The 21,540-nt window shown below is 49.0% G+C and overlaps 1 protein-coding gene and 1 pseudogene across 1 annotated transcript in view; one reads left to right on the top strand and one right to left on the bottom strand.

Moving 5' to 3' along the window:
- Nucleotides 1-8,005: 8,005 nt before the first annotated feature.
- On the bottom strand, nucleotides 8,006-8,620 carry LOC126931747 (60S ribosomal protein L13a-like; annotated as a pseudogene).
- A 5,648-nt stretch (nucleotides 8,621-14,268) lies between these two features.
- Nucleotides 14,269-21,540, top strand: part of TSPAN9 (tetraspanin 9) — a 209,456-nt gene continuing 202,184 nt past the window's right edge. Inside the window, exons 1-2 of the mRNA XM_050750180.1 lie at nucleotides 14,269-14,328; nucleotides 20,771-20,837. The gene's annotated coding sequence lies outside the window, so the exon portion shown is untranslated. The remainder of the gene's footprint in view (nucleotides 14,329-20,770; nucleotides 20,838-21,540) is intronic.

A 21,540-nucleotide genomic window follows, 5' to 3' on the forward strand; every position in this document is an offset into this window, starting at 1 on the left:
TTGCATTTCTGATGATCAGTGGCTCTGCCTGGACTCGCCAACCAGTCCTGTCCCCACTGCTCCCCTCAAGGAACCAACTCAGCAGAAGAGAACTTTAACTCCCTATGATTTCATCTCTGACCCAACCAATCGGCACTCCCCACTCCCTGTCCCCCGACCCACCAAACTATCCTTGAGAAACCCTTGTCTCTGAATTTTCAGGGAGGCTGAGTAACAAAACTCTGGTCTTCTGTTAAGACAGCTCTGCATGAATTAAATTCTTTCAAATCCAGGCACAGTACCTCACACCTGTAATCCTAGCACTTTGGGAGGCTGAGGCAGGTGGATCACCTGAGGTCAGGAGTTCAAGACTAGCCTGGCCAACATCGTGAAACCCCGTCTCTACTAAAAATACAAAAATTAGCTGGGCGTGGTGGTGGGTGCCAGTAATCCCAGCTACTTGGGAGGCTGAGGCAGGAGAATCTCTTGAACCCGGGAGGCAGAGGCTGCAGTGAGCCAAGACCGCACCACTGCACTCCAGCCTAAGTGACAGAGCAGGACTCTGTCTAAAAAAAAAAAAAATTCTCTATTGTATTCCCCTGTCTTGATAAATTGGCTCTATCTGGGCTGTGGGCAAAATAAACCTGTTGAGTGCTTACACCTCCTGTTGCGATGCAAGTGCTGTCATATTTTCTGCCTTAGCCAAATCCTTACCCTTACACTGTGAATTCTATGAACCCATCTGTGGACCTCCCCAAAAGCTTCTAAGTATATTTTTTGGTCTCATTTCTTTTTTTTTCTCCTTCTGAAATTCCAATTATCCATACATTAGACATTTTCATATTGTTCCGCAGGTCTCTGAGGCTTGGTTATCTCTTTTTCTTTCCAGTGTTCCATTGATCTCTCTTCAAGTTCATTTGCTCTTTCCACTGAGATGATGGAATGGTCATTAAGCACATCCAGTTAATTTTTTGTTTTTCTTTGGAGATGGGGTCTTGCTATGTTGCCCAGGCTGGTCTCAAACTTGTAGGCTCATGTGATCCCCCCACCTCAGCTTCCTGAGTAACTAGGATTACAGGTGCACTGCACTGAACACAGCCAGTGAATTTTTTATTCTACGTATTTTTGTTCTAAAATTCCCATTTTGTTCTTTTTAATATTTTGTAATTTTTGGCTGTGGCTTCCTATCTGTTCATTATGTGTGTGTTTTTCTTTATATTCTTCAGCATAATGATAGTAGTTGCCTTAAAATCCTTGTCTGATTATTCCAACATCCAAGTTACCTTGAGATTAGCCTCTGTTGTTTGCTTTAACCTTGAGAATGGGTCATGTTTTCCCAGTTCTTTGTATGCTTAGTAATTTTGGATCATATCATGAGTATTTTGAAGGTTATGTTGAGGAGACTCTAGGTTCTATTTAATTCCTCAGAGAAAGGCTAATCTTTTTCCTTTAGCAGACAATTCACTTGGTTAAATTCAAATTACAAACTTGGTTTTACCTTCAGTGGGCAGGAGCTTCGGTCTCAGTTTAATATTTTCTGTTTTGTTTTGTTTTGTTTTTGAGATGGAGTTTCGCTCTTGTTGCCCAGGCTGGAGTGCAATGATACACTCTTGGCTCACCGCAACCTCCACCTCCTGGGTTCAAGCGATTCTCCGATCCTCCTGCCTCAGCCTCCTAAGTAGCTGTGATTACAGGCATGCGCCACCATGCCCGGCTAATTTTGTACTTTTAGTAGAGACGGGGTTTCTCCATGTTGGTCAGGCTGATCTTGAACTCCCAACCTCAGGCAATCTGCCCACCTCGGCCTCCCAAAGTGCTGGCATTACAGGTGTGAACCACCGTGACCAGCCTCAGTTTAGTTTTTATCTCTAGCTAGGCTGCCTGTAGGTTTCCCTGTTCATGTGAGGTTCAGCAGGAATCAGAGACTTAGGCAGAGTTTATATACAGAATTCTGGGTTTCTCTTCTCTGGCTTTCTCCTTTCCAAGTCTCACCCCTCACTCTTTGATAACTTTGATTACTCTGGGCTCCACTCTCTGGTTCCTCTCACTGGAAAGCCAGTGGGCTTCTATTGGAATTTTAGCTGTAAACCAAAAATAAAATTCTAAGCCCCCAGCCAACTGAATGCCCCCTGCCACCTCAGCTGAGGGCATTCCAAAGTAAACCTGAAAAACCGGTTTGGGTGGTGATAGGAATAGGTGTTAGGACATGTCTCATTACGCCCTCCTGCCTTTGGAATTCAGGCACAACTGACCAGCATTAACATCAAAACAGAGATCTTAAGACTGACAAAAAGACTCTGTAGCAATAAGACACCAAATTCCAATCGGACTCTAGTATAGCATCACGTGACATAGCAGGTTTTGAAATAAATTATAGCATTTTCCCCCAAAACATATATCTTTGACATATTTAAAAATGGCCCTGCAAAGCTGTCTCTTGTGGAGGAAATCTACATTCTGTAGACAATCCCCCTTTTATTTCCAGGTCTTTTCCTGACCCAGGAGAGAATTAACTACAAGTTTGGTGCCTTTCTGGATCTGATAAGAGACATTTACCATCTATTCTCTCTGATGCAGTAAGAACCTTGCCAGCCTGAACAATATGGTGAAACCCCATCTCTACAAAAAACTCCAAAATTAGCAGGGTGTGGTGGCACACGACTGTAGTCCCAGCTACTTGGGAGGCTGAGGTGAGAGGATTGCTTGAGCCCAGGAGGTGCAGTGAGCCAAGATCATATGAGCGCATTCCACAGTGGGTGACAGAGCAAGATTCTGTCTCAGAAAAAAAAAAACAAAAAAACCAGGCACGGTGGCTCACGTCTGTAATCCCAGCAATTAGGGAGGCCAAGGCGAGTGGATTGCTTGAGCCTAGGAGTTTGAGACCAGCTTGGGCAACATGGCAATACCTTGTCTCTACAAAAAAAACAAAAAATTAGTTGGGTGTGGTGGTGCGCATCTGTAGCCCCAGCTGCCCAGGAGGCTGAGGTGGGAGGATCACCTGAGCCTGGGAGGTTGAGGCTGCAGTGAGCCAGGATTGCACCACTGCACTCCAGCCTGAGTGACAGAGTGAGACCCTGTCTGAAAAAAAAAATAAAAGAACCTTCGTCCTTAACAACCCCTTAAGTCAGACACTCCCTTCTGTTGATTCCAGTTCTTTAGATAATAACTCAATCAATTGCCAATCGGAAAATCTTTGAATTCTTTGAATCCACCTATGACCTGTAAGCTCCCCTCCCCCTCTTCAAGTTGTCCCACCTTTCCAGACCAAACCAATGTGTACCTCACATGTATTGACTGATTGTTATGGGTGGCTGGGCATGAGCGAGGCAGGATGGGGCTCCCCCACCCACTAGGAATGTCAGATGATGATTTGGCAATGATCACATCGCCTCTCTAAAAGAGATAAATGGCAGCTGGCCCCAGGGAGAGGCCATTTCCTGATGGTCCACACCTGTTGCACTACAGCGTTAATTGAAGGCAGGCGTCAGGGAGAAGCAGCTTCCTGGGCGTGTGCATCAACAGACAAAATGGCGGAGTATGACTTTCCGGGGGCACTCCACTGGAAAAGCGAAGAAAGCCTCAGAGGGGTAAGCATCCAACTTCCTAAACACACTGTGTGTGCTCACTTCCCAAGAGTAAGGGGGACACCGTGCATATGGGCAGCCCATTCTAAGGGAAGAATCATGGGACAGGGGCCAGCCTATGAAGTCGTAGGATCAAGGTTAAACACTGCACTTGACCTCGGTGCCTGCTTGGGTCTCTTCCAAGTGCACTCTTCTTTCCTTTCTTTCCTGTTCTAAAGCCTTTTAAATAAACTTCCACTGCTGCTCTGAAGCTTGCCTCAGTCTCTTTTTCTGCCTTAGGCCCCTCAGTCGAATTCTTTCTTCTGAGGAGGCAAGAATTGAGATTGTTGCAGACCCGTACAGATTCGCAGCTGGTAACTCGGCTACCTTCCATCGGTAACATTATGCCTCCCTGAAACGTGTAAAACCAAGCTGTAACCCAGCCACCTTGGGCATGTGTTCCTCAGGATATCTTGAGACTGTACCTTGGGCCTTAGTCACTCATATTTGGCTCAGAATAAACCTCTTTAAATATTTTACAGAGTTTGACTCTTTTCGTTGACATAGCCATCCTATGCTGTTGCTGTGACGGTGGCCGACACAGGGAAAATCCACACAACGTGGACCCAGGTGCTTCTTGCACATATTGAATCCCCTCCAAAACCTACCTACTTGGGCTTACTCTCCAGAGCCCTTAGATAGGTGGGTTTTCTGTTTGTTTGTTTTTATATATTTTGTCCAGAATGTATAGATGTTATCTGCGGAGGATTGGTCAGCTAGGCACCGATTTCTCCATACCAGAAACAGGACTCTGCCCATGAGTTTTAAATGGGCTCAATTCTCCCATAAAATTCCCCAACCCTCCCTTGATTTACAGTCTCCTTCAGCAACCTGCCCTGTGTCCTCCCATCCACAGCCAATTTTCTTGAAAGAATTGTTTTACCATCTTTATTCCATAGTCCCTACTCTCTTCTCAGCGCCCCCAACACGGTCTCTGCCTCATCATAACAAACAAATCGCTTTTGCCAAGTTCCTCAGTGACCTTCAACGTACTAAATCTGATGGACACTTATTAGCTCTAATCTTCCTTGAATTCACCATCTTTCCCTTTACATCTAGTCCTCTTCCACTGTTTCCTATCTCAGTTAATCATTGGACAAACCATCCTCTTAGACTGGCCAGAACATAATGAGTTTTTTTTTTTTTTTTTTTTAAACACGGTTTTGCTCTGTTGCAAAGGCTGGAGTGCAGTGGCATGATCATAGCTCACTACAGCCTTGAACTCCTGTGCTCCAGTGATCCTCCCACCTCCATCACCCAAGTAGCTGGGACCACAGGTGCACACCACGACTGGCTAATTTTTGTATTTTTTGTAGAGATGGGGGTCTCGTAATGTTGCCTAGGCTGGTCTCAAACTCTTGTCCTCAAGCCATCCTCACATTTTGGGCTCCCAAAGTGCTAGGATTACAGATATGAACCACTGCACCTGGCCAATGTATCTTTCTTTACACCTTCTTTTCCCTTATTCCTTATGTTCATTGCTGATATAAATTTCACCTTTTAACTCTCTCTGAAGTCTATCCATATTACTCCTTTTTCATCACCACCAACCTAGACCAAGCTAACTTCCTCTTGTGCCGAGATCACTGCTAAAGTATCCTTTATCCTTTCTGACTCCTGCCGCTCTAATTTGTTCTCTATCCTATGGCCAGAGTGATAGTCCTAAAATGCAAATCTAATCATGTCAGTCTCTTATTTAAAACACTTCACTGATGACTTACTTATTTTAGGACATATATACATGCCAACATTTTTTTACCTGGCCTGCCATCGGCTGAGGCTTATCTAATTCTTTGTTTTTAGCTTGCACTGTGGTCCCCATAACTTCGACTGCAGACATATTAACATTTTCTGTGCGGTGGGAAGTCTGTGTTTGGGTTCAATGCTTTTAATAGGTCAGACCTTTTACAGGTGGTTTTGGTCTGTAGGGCAGCGTTTAAAGTGATTTTAAACCATGGAATTGCCCTCGATAAACACATAGGAATATTCTAAGATCAGTAAGAAAGTTGATACAAATGTAGCTGATATGGCTATTACTGTTACATTTATTGATTCCAACCAACCATGCAAATTCCTCAGTTGTTGCCCACCTGTTCAGATCGATGGTGTACATGTCCACGTGTGAGCACGTGTGCGCATGCGCACGCACACAGAGGCATTCGTAGATACTTCTCGTGTGTTTCTGAATACTGTACATCAGGTGGACGAACGCCAACAGCTTTAGCTATACCTGAAGACCTTTTGCAGGGGCATTCTGCTTTTCTTGGCCTCTGTATTTGCTGTCTGATTTCACAATGTTGTCTGTGCGTTTCTGTCTTTACGGAGTACATGCTGACCACCAGCAATCTCAGACATAGAATCTGCTCTTCTTCAGACCACGACCTTGTAAAACCTAGGTGGCTCCAGACACCCTCCTACTCCAGAAGTGCATGCTTCCTGTAGGCAGTGACCCATCTCAGGTCACACACACACACACACACACACACACCCCCACAGAATTACTGGCACTCATTACACTCAATGCTTTTGATCAATCTTTCTGTTTTTTACACTTGGGAACTTGGATCCAGCCCACTCTCACCCCCACAAGACATCTGAGGATAGCCAGGAGTCTGAAGGCCCCAGTTTGAAAAACACACAGCCTGGTCTGGTCCGATGCCTGTTTTTATAAATAAAGTTTTATTGGAACACCATCATGCTCATTTATTTATGTATTTTTTATGATTGCTGTCCTGCTTCAATGGCAGAGCTGAGCAGTTGGGACAGAGACTGTATACCCTACAAAACTGAAAATATTTACTATCTGGCTCTTGACAGACAAAGTTTGCTGGCCTCTTCTAATCTATGTTTTCCAATTGTCTTAGCAACAGTCAGTAACAAAGTAGAGTTGCCAGATTTAGCAGTTAAAAACACAGAATAGTTAAATTTGAATTTCAGATAAACAACAAATACTTTTTTTAAAAAAAAGAACAAATATGTCTCAACAATCACATGGCAGCCCTATAGAACAACGACTTACACGAGACCCCTGTGGTCCTCTCAGTCCTGCCACCTGCCTCACTTTGAGCCTTGGAGGAGAAAGAAGGTGAAGAAAGGAGGGCTTCTTGGAATGATGTGCACCCTTTAGAAGAGGGCATTTGGAATGGAAGCAGAAGAACAGTCTTTGGTCACTTTTCCCTGCCTCACCTTGACAGCTGTGGGAGCTCTAGGGTTTGAGGTCCTCTTGGTACCTGGTAGGTGTCTGACGAGTAACCACCCTACAAATTACACAAGTAAATGTGGTCAAGGAGGTGAGGGAGGTAAGGAACTGTTTCCACTCTGGCATGTGCTTCTTTAATATAGCAGCTCCAGTGTGCATTTAACTGATGGTTTATAAGTTTTCTCCTTGTCTAGTTTCTTGCCCTGTTTTTTAAAAAAATTATTACTTTTTTTTCTCTTTTTCTTTTTCTTTTTTTTTTTTTTTTGAGACGGAGTCTCGCTCTGTGGCCCAGGCTGGAGTGCAGTGGCGCGATCTCAGCTCACTGCAAGCTCTGCCTCCCGGGTTCACGCCATTCTCCTGCCTCAGCCTCCCGAGTAGCTGGGACTACAGGTGCCCGCCACCGCGCCCGGCAAATTTTTTGTATTTTTAGTAGAGACGGGGTTTCACCGTGGTCTCGATCTCCTGACCTTGTGATTCCGCACGCCTCGGCCTCCCAAAGTGCTGAGATTATAGGCGTGAACCACTGTGCCCGGCTTTTTTCTCTTTTTCTTAAAAAAAAGTACAAAAAGTGGAAATAAGGGCTCACTATGTTGCCCAGGCTGGGCTCAAACTCCTGAGCTCAAATGATCTCCCGCCTGGGCCTCCCAAAGTGCTGGGATTACAGGTGTGAGCCACTGCACCCAGGCAATGCCCTGATTTTTTTTTTTCTTTAAAAGTAGTTTATTTGATTCTGATTACAAAATACAGGTGAGGAGCACAGACAACGCCTGTAACCCCTTGGTGGCACATCGTCCCAGTCTATGCTTCTATAAATACCCTTTTGTACAACAGCAAACTCATGCTGTCCCCAAGTGCTTGCACAGTCTAACAGCTGCAGAGTTATATGACCAGGTGGAAAGTTAAACAGACGCTCCACTCACAAGGCAGGGCCCCTCCAATTAGTCTTCCGGCTCCCTTTTGCTAATAGTAACTGGTTGCTCTTTCTATTGGTCATAGATAAATTACGCCTGCACAATTATCCGAGTGCTTTCAAGTAACCTCAGAAGGCAGTGACTAAGACCCTTTTCTTGCTCCCAGCTTCCTATGTCCCAGGCTGCCTGTGGCACCCGGACTGCTGCTGCCCCTGGGTCCTGCACATTCCAGGGTGACGATGGAGGAAGGGCAGGCCAGGCCAAGCATGAGGAATGAATAGTCTTTGTTGGGCTCAGACCGAGAGTCTGTGGGCCTTGAGGACCTCTGCGTGTTTGTCAGTTTTCTTCTCTATGTTCTTCTCGGCCTGTTTTCCTAGCCTCATGAGCTGTTTCTTCTTCCAGTAATGGACCTTGGCCTTCTCCTTCCTCTTCTCCTCCAGGGTGGCTGTCACCGCCTGGTACTTCCAGCCAACCCCGTGAGCCAGGCGCCCAGATAGGCGAACTTTCTTGTAGGTTTCAGACGTACGACCTTCAGGGAAGCAGGAACCACCATCTGGCTTTTCTTGTCGCAGGGCAGTGGGATGCCATCAAACACCTTGAGGCGGTCCAGAGCGGCCTGGCCTCGCTTGGTCTCATGGAGCAGCATGCCTCGCGCCGCCCGCCAGAAGATGCCTTGGGGACCAGAAGGGGTAGGGGCCTCGGGAAAGGTTTGTGTTCTCCGCTTGTGGAGGAAAGCCAGGTGCTTCAACATGCGACATGTTTCTGTAGAAACTGCCAGAAATGTTGATGCCGTCACAGCGTCGGACCACCACCTTCCGGCCCAGCAGTACCTGCTTAGCCACGATGGCCGCCAGGCGGCCCAGGAGATGGCCTCGACCATTGAACACCAGGACCTGCACCTCCGCCATCTTCCATCTTCTGCAGTCGCCTGGGGAGGCATTTTTTTTTTTAATTAATTAATTTATTTATTTTGAGACGGAGTCTTGCTCTGTTGCCAGGCTGGAGTGCAGTGGTGCGATCTCTGCTCATTGCAACTTTCACCTCCCAGGTTCAAGTCAGTCTCCTGCCTCAGCCTCTAAGTAGCTAGGATTACAGGCGTTCACCACTACGCCTGGCTAAGTTTTTTGTATTTTTAGTAGAGACAGGGTTTCACCATGTTTGCCAGACTGGTCTCAAACTCCTGACCTCACGTGATCCGCCCACCTGGGCCTCATGAAAGTGCTGAGATTACAGGTGTGAGCCACTGTGCCCAGGCGATTTTTTTTTTTTTTTTTGAGACGGCGTTTCTCTCGTTTCCCAGGCTGGAGTGCAGTGGCGTGATCTCGGCTCACTGCAACCTCCGCTTCCCAGGTTCAAGCGATTCTCCTGCCTCAGCCTCCTGAGTAGTTGGGATTACAGGTGCCCGCCACCATGCCCGGCTAATTTTTGTATTTTTAGTATAGACGGGGTTTCACCACGTTGTCCAGGCTGATCTCGAGCTCCTGACCTCAGGTGAACCACCCGCCTTGGCCTCCCAAAGTGCTGGGATTTACAGGCGTGAGCTACCACGCCATGCCCAGGCAATTTTTATAGATGTGGAAACTACTATTCTGTACTGGTAGACATGAGAGTGGAACTCTTTTTTTTGGACGAAGTCTCGTCCTGTTGCCCAGGCTGGAGTGCAGTGGCACGATCTTGGCTCACTGCAACCTCCACCTCCCAGGTTCAAGCAATTCTCCTGTCTCAGCCTCCCTAGTAGCTGGGATGACAGGCCTGACTGAGGCCTGGCTGATTTTTGTATTTTTAGTAGAGACAGGGTTTTGCCAGGCTGCTCTCGAACTCCTGACCTCAGGTGATTCACCCACCTCAGCCTCCCAAAGTGCTGGGATTATAGGCGTGAGCCACTGCGCCCGGCCGAGAGTGGAACTTTTCATACATTCTACCTCTCATTGTAGCCTCACATCATCTCTATGTCAGAGGGGTGGTGGATATCTCTTCAGGTGGAAGATTCCTCTGAAGTAACTGTGCAAACAGAGCCAGACACACCTGTCTGAATCCTGAATCCTCCATTCAGACAGGTGTGTCTAGATGGAGCAGTAGTTAACTGTGCAGGCCCTCCAGCCAGACAATCTGGGGTTATAGCCTAGCTTAGTCATTTACTGGTGAAATGACCTGGGAGAAATTACCTAACTTGTCTCAGCCTCAGTTTCCTCATCTGTAAAAGTGTCGGGATGATGATGCTACTACCTACCTCATGGTGTTGTGAGGATCAATGGGTTGGAACATGTAAAGTACTTAGAACTGTGCCAGGCACATAAACACTTGGTACATGTTAGCTGTTAGGTGCTTTGCAAATCTCTTGAAACCTATGGCCGAATGTGAAGTGTTCGCGGAACCCCGCTCCGGCAGCGTGCACTCTCACCACTAGGTGTCGCAATTCAGCAGGCACAGTCCCGAAGCTTGACTTGGGGTGGTTGGCTGGGACTTTAATTTTAGCCTATTGTCATTTTTGATTTGATTTGGTGATTTCAAGGGGATAAACTGACATGCTATCTTTTGAAGTCCCTGGGGATTCAGAAATTCCAGCAGAGTTGCTGACATTCAGGCCTGGAAGGAGCTGTTTGGAGTCCTGCCTTTGTTCACAGTTCAAGTGGCATATAATTTATCATTCACACCAGGATATTTTGAGAGTGAAAGCGGAACTATTAGAAACTATGCCAGGACAAGAGGAGTGAGTAGAATGTGCCCCCGAAACCTGCATACAATCACCCTACCTATGTCTAACCTGATGTATGGTACTCCTCGGCATTTTTTGGGATCTTCTCCAGGAGGGAAACTCGATGACACTTCCTCAAAAGCCTGGTATGATAAGCAGTGACTTCATGCATTTGTAAGTCCCTTCCCCAAGAAGGTGGTGCCTCATTGTCAGGTTTACTTGCGTTTAGTCCTCGGTGGACACGATCAGTGTGTCTGCGTCACAGACCACTAGTCACCTTTGTGTCCTTTATACTGAATAATCCCATCTCCTCCACAGCTTTTCTTCAGCGCTTCCTTCCAGCTGTCAGCCCCTCAGAGGCACTGAGGCATTCATCTCTGAATGTGGTGAAGGAGAGTGAGCAGCGAAGCCATTTTCTGGGCTATTGCCAAGGGAATTCTTCTAAGATTTCATCCATCTCTAAGACTTCAGAATCCCATTATTTCAGATTTGTTTTAATTAATTAATTAATTTGAGACAGAGTCTCACTCTGTCACCCAGGCTGGAGAGCAGCGGTGTAATCATGGTTCCCTGCAGCCTTGACCTCCTGGGCTCAGCCTCCCGAGTAGCAGCTGGGACTACAGGCATGTGCCACCATGCCCATGCATGCCTGGCTAATTTTTGTATTTTCAGTAGAGATGGGGTTTTGCCATGTTGGCCAGGCTGGTCTTGAACTCCTGGGCTCAAGTGATCCACCTCCTTGGCCTCCCAAAGTACTGGGGTGATAGGTGTGAGCCACTGTGCTCTGCCTATCTTTTTTTAAAGGGCGGGAGGACTTTGGGAGGCCAAGGTGGGAGGATTGCTTGAGGCCAGGAGTTCAAAACTAGCTTAAGCAACATAGTGAGGCCTCCGTCTCTACAAAGCAAAGCAAAGCAAAGCAAAACAAACAAACAAAAAACCCAATTAGTTGGGTATGGTGGCATGCACCTGTGGTCCCAGCTACTTAGGAGTCTGAGGTAGGAGGATCCTTGAATCCAGGAGTTTGAGGCTGCAATGAGCCATGATGGCACGACTGCCCTCGAGCCTGGATGGCAGAGCAAGTCCCTGTCTCAAAAACAACAAAACAAAACAAAACCCAAAAAGGGCAGGAGGAAGCTAGCATTTATTGAGCAGTCACCACACATCACATGTTGTGCTTTCACTCCATCATCTTGGTCAGGCCATCAACCTGGTGGAATTGGTATTTTCTTTTTTTTCAGACAGTCTCGCTCTGTCGGCCAGGCTGTGAGTGCAGTGGCACGATCTTGGCTCACTGCAACCTCCGTCTCCCAGGCTCAAACAAGTCTCCTGCCTCAGCCCTCCGAGTAGCTGGGATTACAGGCATGTGCCACCACGACTGGCTAATTTTTGTATTTTTAGTAGAGACGGAGTTTCACCATATTGACCAGGCTGGTCTCAAACTTCTGACCTCAGGTGATCCACCCGCCTTGGCCTCCCAAAGTACTGGGATTACAGGTGTGAGCCACCATGCCCGCCCCTGTAATTGGTATTATGCCCCATTCCACAGGTGAGGGAACAGGCCTGAAGGGGTCCCAGCCCATAAAAGCAGAGCCAGGATTTAGACAGGTGTGTCTGGCTCACAAGCCCTGCGACCGCTTCCTCACCAGGCTCTGCTCGCTGGCAGACAAGCCTAGTACATGTCTTTCCCTCTCTGAGACCCAGTTTCCTCTTCTGGAGCCTGGGCAGAGTTGGGTACATGTACTAAGGGGCTGCCACAGTGACTGGAAAGATTGGGGCTGGTGGGGGTTCCTTGGGAAGACTTTGGACTTTGTTAGGGGCATTGAAGAAGGCTTTGGATGAAGCAAAATGTGGAAGGAGAATATTTTCCTTGCGGGGAAAGGGAGATCAGGAGATGGGTTATGGGTTTAGTCTAATAGACAAAAACAAGATTGTGTGTGTGTGAGGGAGAGGGGCCCAGAAGATGAGTGGAAACTTTCAGTCTAATTAGCAGAAAGCAAAGGCAACCCTTGTGATTATAGCCAGGTTTTAAAAATTTGTCCCCTGTCAAGCTTAGTGCAATGGTAGGGCATGTGGAAAGCACAGTATACAGTGTCTTTAAAATTTTTTAAATTTTCACTTTTAAAGACGGGGTCTCCCTCTGCTGCCCACGCTGGAGTACAGTGGCATGATCCTAGTTTACTACAGCCTCCAACTCCTGAGCCTCAGCCTCCGGGGTAGCTGGGACTACAGGGGTGTGCCACCACACCCGGTTAATTAAAACTTTTTGTTTTGTTTTGTTTTTGAGATGGGGTTTTCTTATGTTGCTCAGGCTGTTCTTGAATTCCTGAGTTCCTGAGCTCTAGCAATCCTTCCGCCTGGGCCTCCCAAAGTCCTGGGATTACAGGCATGAGCCAGGGCACCTGGCCTAGAAATTTTTGATGACAGTAATGATGAGAAGAGATGGCGTTTTAGTGCTCTTTGGAAACAAGTTTAGGCCTTCTAGCTTTAAGAATCCGGGCGTAGGCTGGGAGCGGTGGCTCAAGCCTGTAATCCCAGCACTTTGGGAGGCCCAGACGGGCGGATCACGAGGTCAGGAGATAGAGACCATCCTGGCTAACACAGAGAAACCCCGTCTCTACTAAAAAATACAAACAACTAGCCAGGCGAGGTGGTGGGCGCCTGTGGTCCCAGCTACTTGGGAGGCTAAGGCAGGAGAATGGCGTGAACCCGGGAGACAGAGCTTGCAGTGAGCTGAGATCGGGCCACTGCACTCCAGCCTGGGCGAGTCTGTCTCAAAAAAAAAAAAAAAAAAAAAAAGAATCCGGGCTATAATCCCAGCACTTCGGGAGGCAGAGGCAGGAGGATGGCTTGAGCTCAGGAGTTTGAGAACATCTTGGGCCCCAGGGAGACCCCGTCTGTACAAAAAAAAAAAACAAAAACTTAGCCGGACGTGGTGGTGCGCGCCTATAGTCCCAAGTACTCTGGAGGCTGAGGCGGGATCACTTGAGCCCACAAGTCTAGGCTGCAGTGAGAGGCGATCGCACCACTGCACTCCTGCCTGGGCAACAGAGTGAGACCTTGTCTCAAGAAAAAACAAAACAAAACAAAACAAAACCAAAAAAACAAAAAACATATAAAATCCAGGCCTGAAAAAGCGCCGGGCCAGACATGCCTAGCTGGAGTTTCTCCTGCCTCAGCGCACCCCTGCCGCACACCGTACCCTGTACCCACCCTTGGAGGCCGCCAGCTCCTGGGGAGGCGCGGCTCTTTCTGCAAGCGGTGTCTCCGGCAGGCGCTGTCAGCATCTCACACAGCCCGCCCGGAACACCGGGGAAGGGGTTCGCAGGAGAGCGGGGTGGGTGGCGAGGCCAGGCAGCCTGGCGAGAGCGAGAGAGCTGAGGCCTGGGCCAGGACGGCCCTTGGGTGCCGTGTGGGCGCAGAGCCCAGGAGAGCGCACCGCCAGGCCCAGACCTTCCCGCCCCTACCCTGGGAAGAGGCCCGTTCGCCGCAGGGGGAAGGCGTGATCAGAGCACCTGGGAGGAGCTGCCGGTCGGGGCGTGCGGGTGGCGGGGCGGGGAGGGGACGGAGGCTTCCGGAACCCCCAGAGGGCACCCGCGCCTCGCGGGCCCTGTGCCCCGTCCCCGGGCTCCCCCTCCTTTAACGCAGGGGACCCAGCCTGGGGCGGTGCAGGGCACTGGCGCTGGCGCCCCCCTCGGCCCGGCGCTCCTTCTCCGCCCCGCCCTCCCCGTCCCACCCCTCCCCACCCCTCCCCACCCCTCCCCTCCCCGCCCCTCCCCTCCCCGCCCCGCGCCGCCCCGCCCCCGGGCAGCCCCGCCCCGCAGGCGCGCCATTCCCGGGCAGGCCCCGCCCCCCGTTTCCGCTGGCGGCGGCGGCGGTGCCGGAGCGTGAGCGGTGCGGGGACCCACGAGTCCTGCGGGCGCGGTGAGTGCGGCCCGGGCGGCGGGCGGCGAGGCGGGTCTCGTGAGCGTGCGGAGTTGCGCGGCCTCGAGACGGCGCCGGGCGGGCTGGGCACCCCCAGGCCGGGTCCCGAGAAGGCGGAGCGGCCGGGGGCGCCCACGGGAGGCGGTGTGGGCAGGGCGGCGGTGGGACGAGAGGACGAGGAGCAGAGTAGGCGCCGTGCGGGAAGCGGGCCGGGAAGGGGAGGATGGGTGCGGGGCCCGGGCACCGAGCGAAGTGGGGTCCCCCAGGGGATGGCTCCAAGGAAGACCGTTTCAGAAAGGGAGCCCCCGGGGCTGGCAAGGGTTCCCGATTGTGTGACCCAGTGCACCGCTTGGAACAGTCCATACAAGGACCCCAGAGAGGGCCAGAGGGCCAGAGGCCTTGGGGCAGGGCTGGGATATAGCCTGCAGTCCCCCGGCACCCGCGACCACTGCCTGGGCCACTGCTGGAAGATCAGCGCTCCGAGTGACAGGACTCTGGCACACCCCGAAGTTGGAGATCTGGCCCATCTGTGCATTCAAGTTTGGGACTTAAAAAAACTTTCTTGTGGTTTTTTAAAAAAAACATCCAAACAAGAAACTGGCTTGTTGTTGTAAGAGCAATATTTGTACTTGTACATCTTGGAACTGGAGTCTTGGATCTCCTCCCTCTTTGAAAAATATACGGGTCACTTCTTCATCTTTCCCCAAATGCCTGTGTTGTCTAGGGAAGCTTGGGGTAGTATGGGATCCCCTGAGCTACCTTTCCCTCGCATCACCAAAACGGGGGTAAGAAGGCAGGGGCTTACCACTCTTGGTTCAGAGACCCAGTCTCTCTTTATGCGCGCGAGCCCTTCTGACCTGCAGCTGTCCTTTTCCCTGGGGGTGACTCAGGTATTTCCTCCTCCAGGAAGCTTTCCTGGACTAGTGGAGAAAACCGAAGACTCATGCGAGGATCCCTATATATACCTGCCAGCTCCCTTCTCTTTATTGAAAATAGCCGCAGAGAATGTTGAATATATGCTTTGCTCTAGAGATACACAGCTAGCTTGCCATCATAAGTAATGGGGAGGCGAGGAGAGGGATTATGGATAATTTCAAACAATGGCCTGGATAAATCATTTATATTTAGCTAAGGAATGCAGCCAGAGAGGCAGACAATTACACCGGCTTCCTACCCTTGGCTTGGTCCTGGCATGGCTGATGCAGCTGGGCTGTGGGTTGGAGGGAGAGGATTGGGGTAGATAAAACTTGAAGTATAATTCAGTTCCACTCTCACTCCCTGAAGACCCCCTGTGTGCAAGTCCCTGAACAGGTGAGAGCAGGATTTTTGTTTTTGGTCTGGTTTAATCAGATTTTAATATTCTGGCAGGGCTCTTTGAACCTATGAACAGATATTTAATATTAATAATAATAGCTAGTGTTGATAAAGTAATTTACAGTTGGCCAAGTGTTTCTATGCGCATTACATTAGCTGTATATAATTTTATTTAATTCATACATAATCTTGTAAAGTTTGTTACTTTTTTTTGAGATAGAGTCTCACTCTGTTGCCCAGGCTGGAGTGCAGTGGCAGGATCTCAGATCACTGCAAACTCTGCCACCCCGGTTCAAGCGATTCTCCTGCCTTAGCCTCCCGAGTAGCTGAGATTCCAGGCACGTGCCACTACGCCTTCTAATTTTTGTATTTTTAGTAGAGACAGGGTTTTGCCATATTGGCCAGGCTGGTCTTGAACTCCTGACCTCAAGTGATCCACCTGCCTTGGCCTCCCAAAGTGCTGGGGTTATAGGCGTGAGCCACCGCACTGGGGGAGGTTTGTTACTTTTAATTGTCTTCTTATAGGTTAGGAATATGATGCTCAGAGAGAACAAATATCTAAGGTCACAAAACTCATTAAGTAAAAGAAGCAAAACTTGAACCTGGCTTCTGACCTTCCTGCCTTGTGCCTTCTATTCTGCCGTCTGCCTCTGCCCTTCTTTTATTTTATTTTCTTTTTTGAGACAGGGTTTCGCTTTCGTTGCTCAGGCTGGAGTGCGATGGCACTATCTCGGCTACTGCAATCTCTGCCTCCTGGGTTCAAGCGATTCTCCTGCCTCAGCCTCCCGAGTAGCTGGGATTACAGGCACCCGCTGTCACACCTGGCTAATTTTTGTATTTTTTGTAGAGATAGAGTTTCACCATGTTGGCCAGGCTGGTCTCAAACTCCTGACCTCAGGTGATCTGCCTGCCTTGGCCTCCCAAAGTGCTGGAATTACAGGCGTGAGCCACCACATTCAGCCCCTTCTTCTATTTTTTTCACTTTGTTGCTTGGGCTGGAGTGCAGGGATGCAATCAGCTCACTGCAGCCTCCAACTCCTGGACTCAAGTGATCCTCCCGCCTTAGCCTCCCGAGTAGCTGGGACTATAGGTGCAGGCCCCATGCCCAGATAATTAATTTTGTTTTATTTTTTATGGTAAAGACAGGGTTGTGCTATGTTGCCCAGGCTGGTCTCTAGTCTTGAATTCCTGGCCTCAAGCAATTCTACCTTGGCCTCCCAAAGTGTTGGGATTACAGGCGTGAGCCACCACGCCCAGCCCCTTTCCTCTATGTTGAGCCTTGTCTTCACCTGGCACCACTTATTTGTGCAACCTTGGGCAATTTACCTCCTCTTTCCAACTCTCCGTTTTTGGTGGGATATGGGATTAGAAATATTCTAGAGTCTCTTCCAGCATCAGATAATTAACAGTGTAAGATATTAGCAGCCACTCAACCAATTAGGAAGTGTGCTTTATGTAAAAAAAATTAAAATTGTGGTAAAAAACACTGAATGTAAAATCTTTTTTTTTTTTGAGATGGAGTCTTGCTCTGTTGCTCAGGCTGGAGTGCAGTGGCGTAATCTTGGCTCACTGCAACCTCCGCCTCCCGGGTTCAAACAGTTCTCTCCCTCAGCCTCCCGAATAGCTGGGATTACAGGTGCCCGCCACCACCCTTGGCTAAATTTTATATTTTTTTTAGTAGAGACAGGGTTTCACCATGTTGGCCAGGCTGGTCTTGAACTCCTGACCTCGTGATCCACCCGCCTCGGCCTCCCAAAGTGCTGGGATTACAGGCATGAGCCACCGCACCCAGCAGATGTAAAATCTTAAGTGTACATTTTAACCATTTGTAAGTGTACAGTTCAGTAGCATTAAGTATATTTACATTGTTGTGCAACAGAGCTCCAGAAATTACCTTGTAAAACTGAAGCTTTAATATTCATGAAACAACTGTTTCCCCCTCCTCCCAGCCTCTGGCAGCCACTATTCTGTCTGTTTAGTGTCCTTTATTAAGCTCCTTCTGTGTGCTTAGTAAATTCCTTGAGGAATTAATCTGGAGAGTTGTGGAGAAGCAGCCCAGCTTAGGTGGGAAGCCCTTGAACCTGGGGTGGCTGGAGGGAGTGCCCCTTTGTCGCAAGCCTGTAACCCCAGGGCCAGCCAGCACTGTTAAAGTGAATAAGTGAGTGGGTTGGGCCTTGGGAGGTGCCCTTACCTCCTTTAGCGTCAGCTCCCTGCTTGCAAAATGAGGATAACAATACCAAGTACTCAGGATGTTGGGAAGGAGCCATGAGCTGATGTATGTGAGGCACATAGCTCAGGGCCTCATATACAGCAGGTGTGCAGTAAACGGTGGCTGTTATTTATAACTTTGTAGAGGAGACTGGACTAATATGCTTGGAACAAGAGAGGACAAGACTTCTTTTCTTCTACCATGAGGGCCCCGCCTGCAGTGGTTGTCATCCTCACTGACTAAGAGGGAGTGGATCTAATCCAGGTGCATTCGCCTGGCATTCCGCATCCTGCCTGTCTAGCCTTATTACCACTCTTCTCCCTCCGGGAACCCTTGGTTCTAGCCAGACTAATCTCCCAGGCATGCTTTGCGCATTCCTTCTTGACCCCTTAGTTTATCCTCTTCCACCTTTCTGGATAGTTCTTCCATTCTCCTCTTTCTTTTTTTTTTTTTTTTTTTTTTTTTTTTTTTTTGAGACGGAGTCTCGCTCTGTCTCCCAGGCTGGAGTGCAGTGGCCGGATCTCAGCTCACTGCAAGCTCCGCCTCCCGGGTTCACGCCATTCTCCTGCCTCAGCCTCCCGAGTAGCTGGGACTACAGGCGCCCGCCACCTCGCCCAGCTAGTTTTTTTGTATTTTGTAGTAGAGACGTGGTTTCACCGTGTTAGCCAGGATGGTCTCGATCTCCTGACCTCGTGATCCGCCCGTCTCGGCCTCCCAAAGTGCTGGGATTACAGGCTTGAGCCACCGCGCCCGGCCCCATTCTCCTCTTTCAAGACCCTTCTCATGTCTGAGCTCCTTTCAAGACCCTGGCATCCCATCCCAAATGAACCTCTTTTTCCTGGGAACTCCTATGGCATTTTCTGTCTTCATTTTGTTCTTGGCCTTTATAGATTTCCTTGGGTGGTTCTCTGGTGAACTCCACAAACGGTGTATGCGTCACATGTATAAGAGTCTGTGCTGGGCTGGATACTGTGCCTCACATCTGTAATCCCAGTACTTTGGCAAGCTGATGCAGAAGGATCACTTGAGGCCTGGGATTTGAGACCACCCTGGGTAACATAGTGAGGCCTCTGTATCTAAAAAATTATACATATAATGTATATATATATATTAGCCAGGTGTGGTGGTACACACTTGTGGACCTATGGACCTATGGTCCCAGCTAGAGGTGGAAGGATCACTTGAGTTCAGGAGTTCGAGGCTTCAGTGAGCCATGACTGTGTCACGGCACTCCAGGCTGGGTAACAGAGCAAGAATTTTGTCTCTTAAAAAAAAAAAAAGTCTGTGCTAAGTTCTGATGCTGCAAAAATAAACAAGATAAACGTCCTTATCTTCACGGGGCTTGTTAGCCAGTAAAGAGTTGAGAAACGGGTTCGAAAGATGACAATTCAAAGGACAAGGCGAATGGCTTCTGAGAGCAGAATGTTATGTGAGCTGAAACAGTTCGGTCACCTTGATTGAGGAGCACCATTTCATGCAGAAGGTGGTGGTGGACATGAACCCTGGAGGGGAGCTTGCATTTCAACAGAAGGAGTAAGGATCAGCCTGGGGCTAGGCCCTGAGAAAGTTGGGGTGTGTGAATGGCGCAGGCGGGCCAGGTGTGGGATGTGTGCAGGGAAGCCATGGAGGAGAGGTTGGGCAGGTAGACAACAGCTGTATTGTGGGCGGCCTCAGATCACCAGCCGAGAACTTTATCTGTCCATTCATTCTTCCAAGAGAAGTTGAGTGCCCACCATGTGTCAGCATTAAACTGGTGCTGTGAAGACAGCCATCAACCTTGGGAGACCCTGGGAAGTTTGCAGGTTTTGAGCAAGGGTAACAGAAGCAGGGCTGGGCTTAAGGAGGGTGAATCTGGGGTCTATGAAGAGGGCACATCATGGTAGGGAGAGTGGCTGGGCACCTGTGAGGAATGGTGAGGAGGCATTGAACTTGAGACATTTTGGAAGTAAGATCAGGATCATTTGTAACTTGATTGGGTGGGGAAGTGAGGAAAGGATGAAGGTGAAGGGGAATTGAAGTTGATTCTGTGCTGGGTGATTGTGAAAATGCAATGCCATTTGCTGTTTCCAGTAGGTATTGTTTCGTCAACTAGATTGCAAGCCCCTTGAGGGCGCATGGATTCTCACTCCCTCTGATGTTCTCCTTGGCCTTGAATTCACTGCTGTGAGGCACAGAACAGAGTAGGCACAGTGGACCCCTCAGGATCTCAAGAAATGAATCTTGCACTTTCTAGCATCCCAAATTTGTATCCACAGTAATATGTGTTCATGGGCCTGGCTTTCTCCGGAGTCATGTTTCTGCAGAGTCAAATGTTTCCTGCATCTATCCTCACACCCCAAGTTAACTGCCTTTCAGTTTCTGCTGCAGTTTTATTTCTCACTTGGTGGCCATTTTCCACCAAGTTTTTATTGCTCCATAAGAGTAACTTTGAATGTGGTAGAGATGAAAACAACAAGGTGGCCCGTTCCTTCATATTGACCTCATAGCGTATGCGATGCAAACGCATCTCAGTCCGTTTACACACTTTTACATATCTTGAAACTTTGGGTCACTTGCGAGTGGCCAAAATTGTAATATTAAATCCTTGGATGACAAAGGTCTACCCCAGGGATGCCAAATACATGGCGGGGATTCTGTTACTTCTGTAACTGCCCGTGGCAGACATCACTAATCAGTTGCAGCTGTGTTTTCTGCTGGGCCAGGGCTTGGGTTCTGATCGTAATGTCTTGGGTACCCACCAGCAACTGAGTGGCATTAGCACACTGCCTTCCTGTTTGCCATTTCTGGCCTTCTCCATTTGGTGAGTGAGCAGTTTCTTGGTGAGGGATTGCTGCCCCAAAGAGTGGTCCTTGATGGACAGAATTCACCCTAGACTGGCTTCTTACCAAAGTGATGACCTAATTTTTTGCCTTCCTGCAGGAATATCCTGGAACCTTCTTTTATTTGTCAGCAGCCAAGGTGTTTGCAGGAAGTTCAGAGAGAACAGGTCAGTGTTGGTTCAGGTCCATTGTGGGGCAGGGCCTCTGAACGTCTCTGTGTTATACACTCCATCTGAAGTCAAGGTCTTTCTTGCCCTTTTACTGTGGGTTGGGGAGGATAGAAGAGGATGCTGACATTTTCTAGTTGTCCTGCCCTGACTCCTGGCTTTGCTTTTCTAAGCTCCTTAAATTGGGCTTTGGGGGCCAGGCAAGAATTATCTCCTTCCCACTGTTTCTGATTGGTGGCTGATGGTACTCTTAGATTCTTTCTTGGCCACCCCATTTGTGTGGAGGAAGCCTAGGGAGAGGCCTGTAACTTCCTGCTTCCTGTCTCCTCCCAGCAGGCTTGGGAGCCAGGGTGGAGGGGCCTCCCAACACAGGCCAGAAGAGAAGCTGCAGGAGTCCTGGCCAATCCTCAGTGCCTCCATTTTGCTATGCCCACCGCCCTCCACCAGCACCCTTACAGGGCCCTCTTCTCTGCTCCTCCAGGCTCCTGGGGGTCCTGCTGATGGTTTATTCATTGTTCCTAGCACTTGTGCATCGAGACCTCCCCTGTGCCAGACTACAGACCAGGCAGCCAGACAGTGGGGGTAGATGGTGCTGATTCAGGTTCCCTTGGGGTGCTGTTTACTGACCTGGGCCTTTTATGTTTAATTTATGTGTGTTTTCTCCTGCAGCTTCTCCCTGCTGGGTGATATGTAAAATCTTACT

This window comes from Macaca thibetana, chromosome 11 (genome assembly GCF_024542745.1).
Source record: "Macaca thibetana thibetana isolate TM-01 chromosome 11, ASM2454274v1, whole genome shotgun sequence".
Taxonomy (NCBI): domain Eukaryota; kingdom Metazoa; phylum Chordata; class Mammalia; order Primates; family Cercopithecidae; genus Macaca; species Macaca thibetana.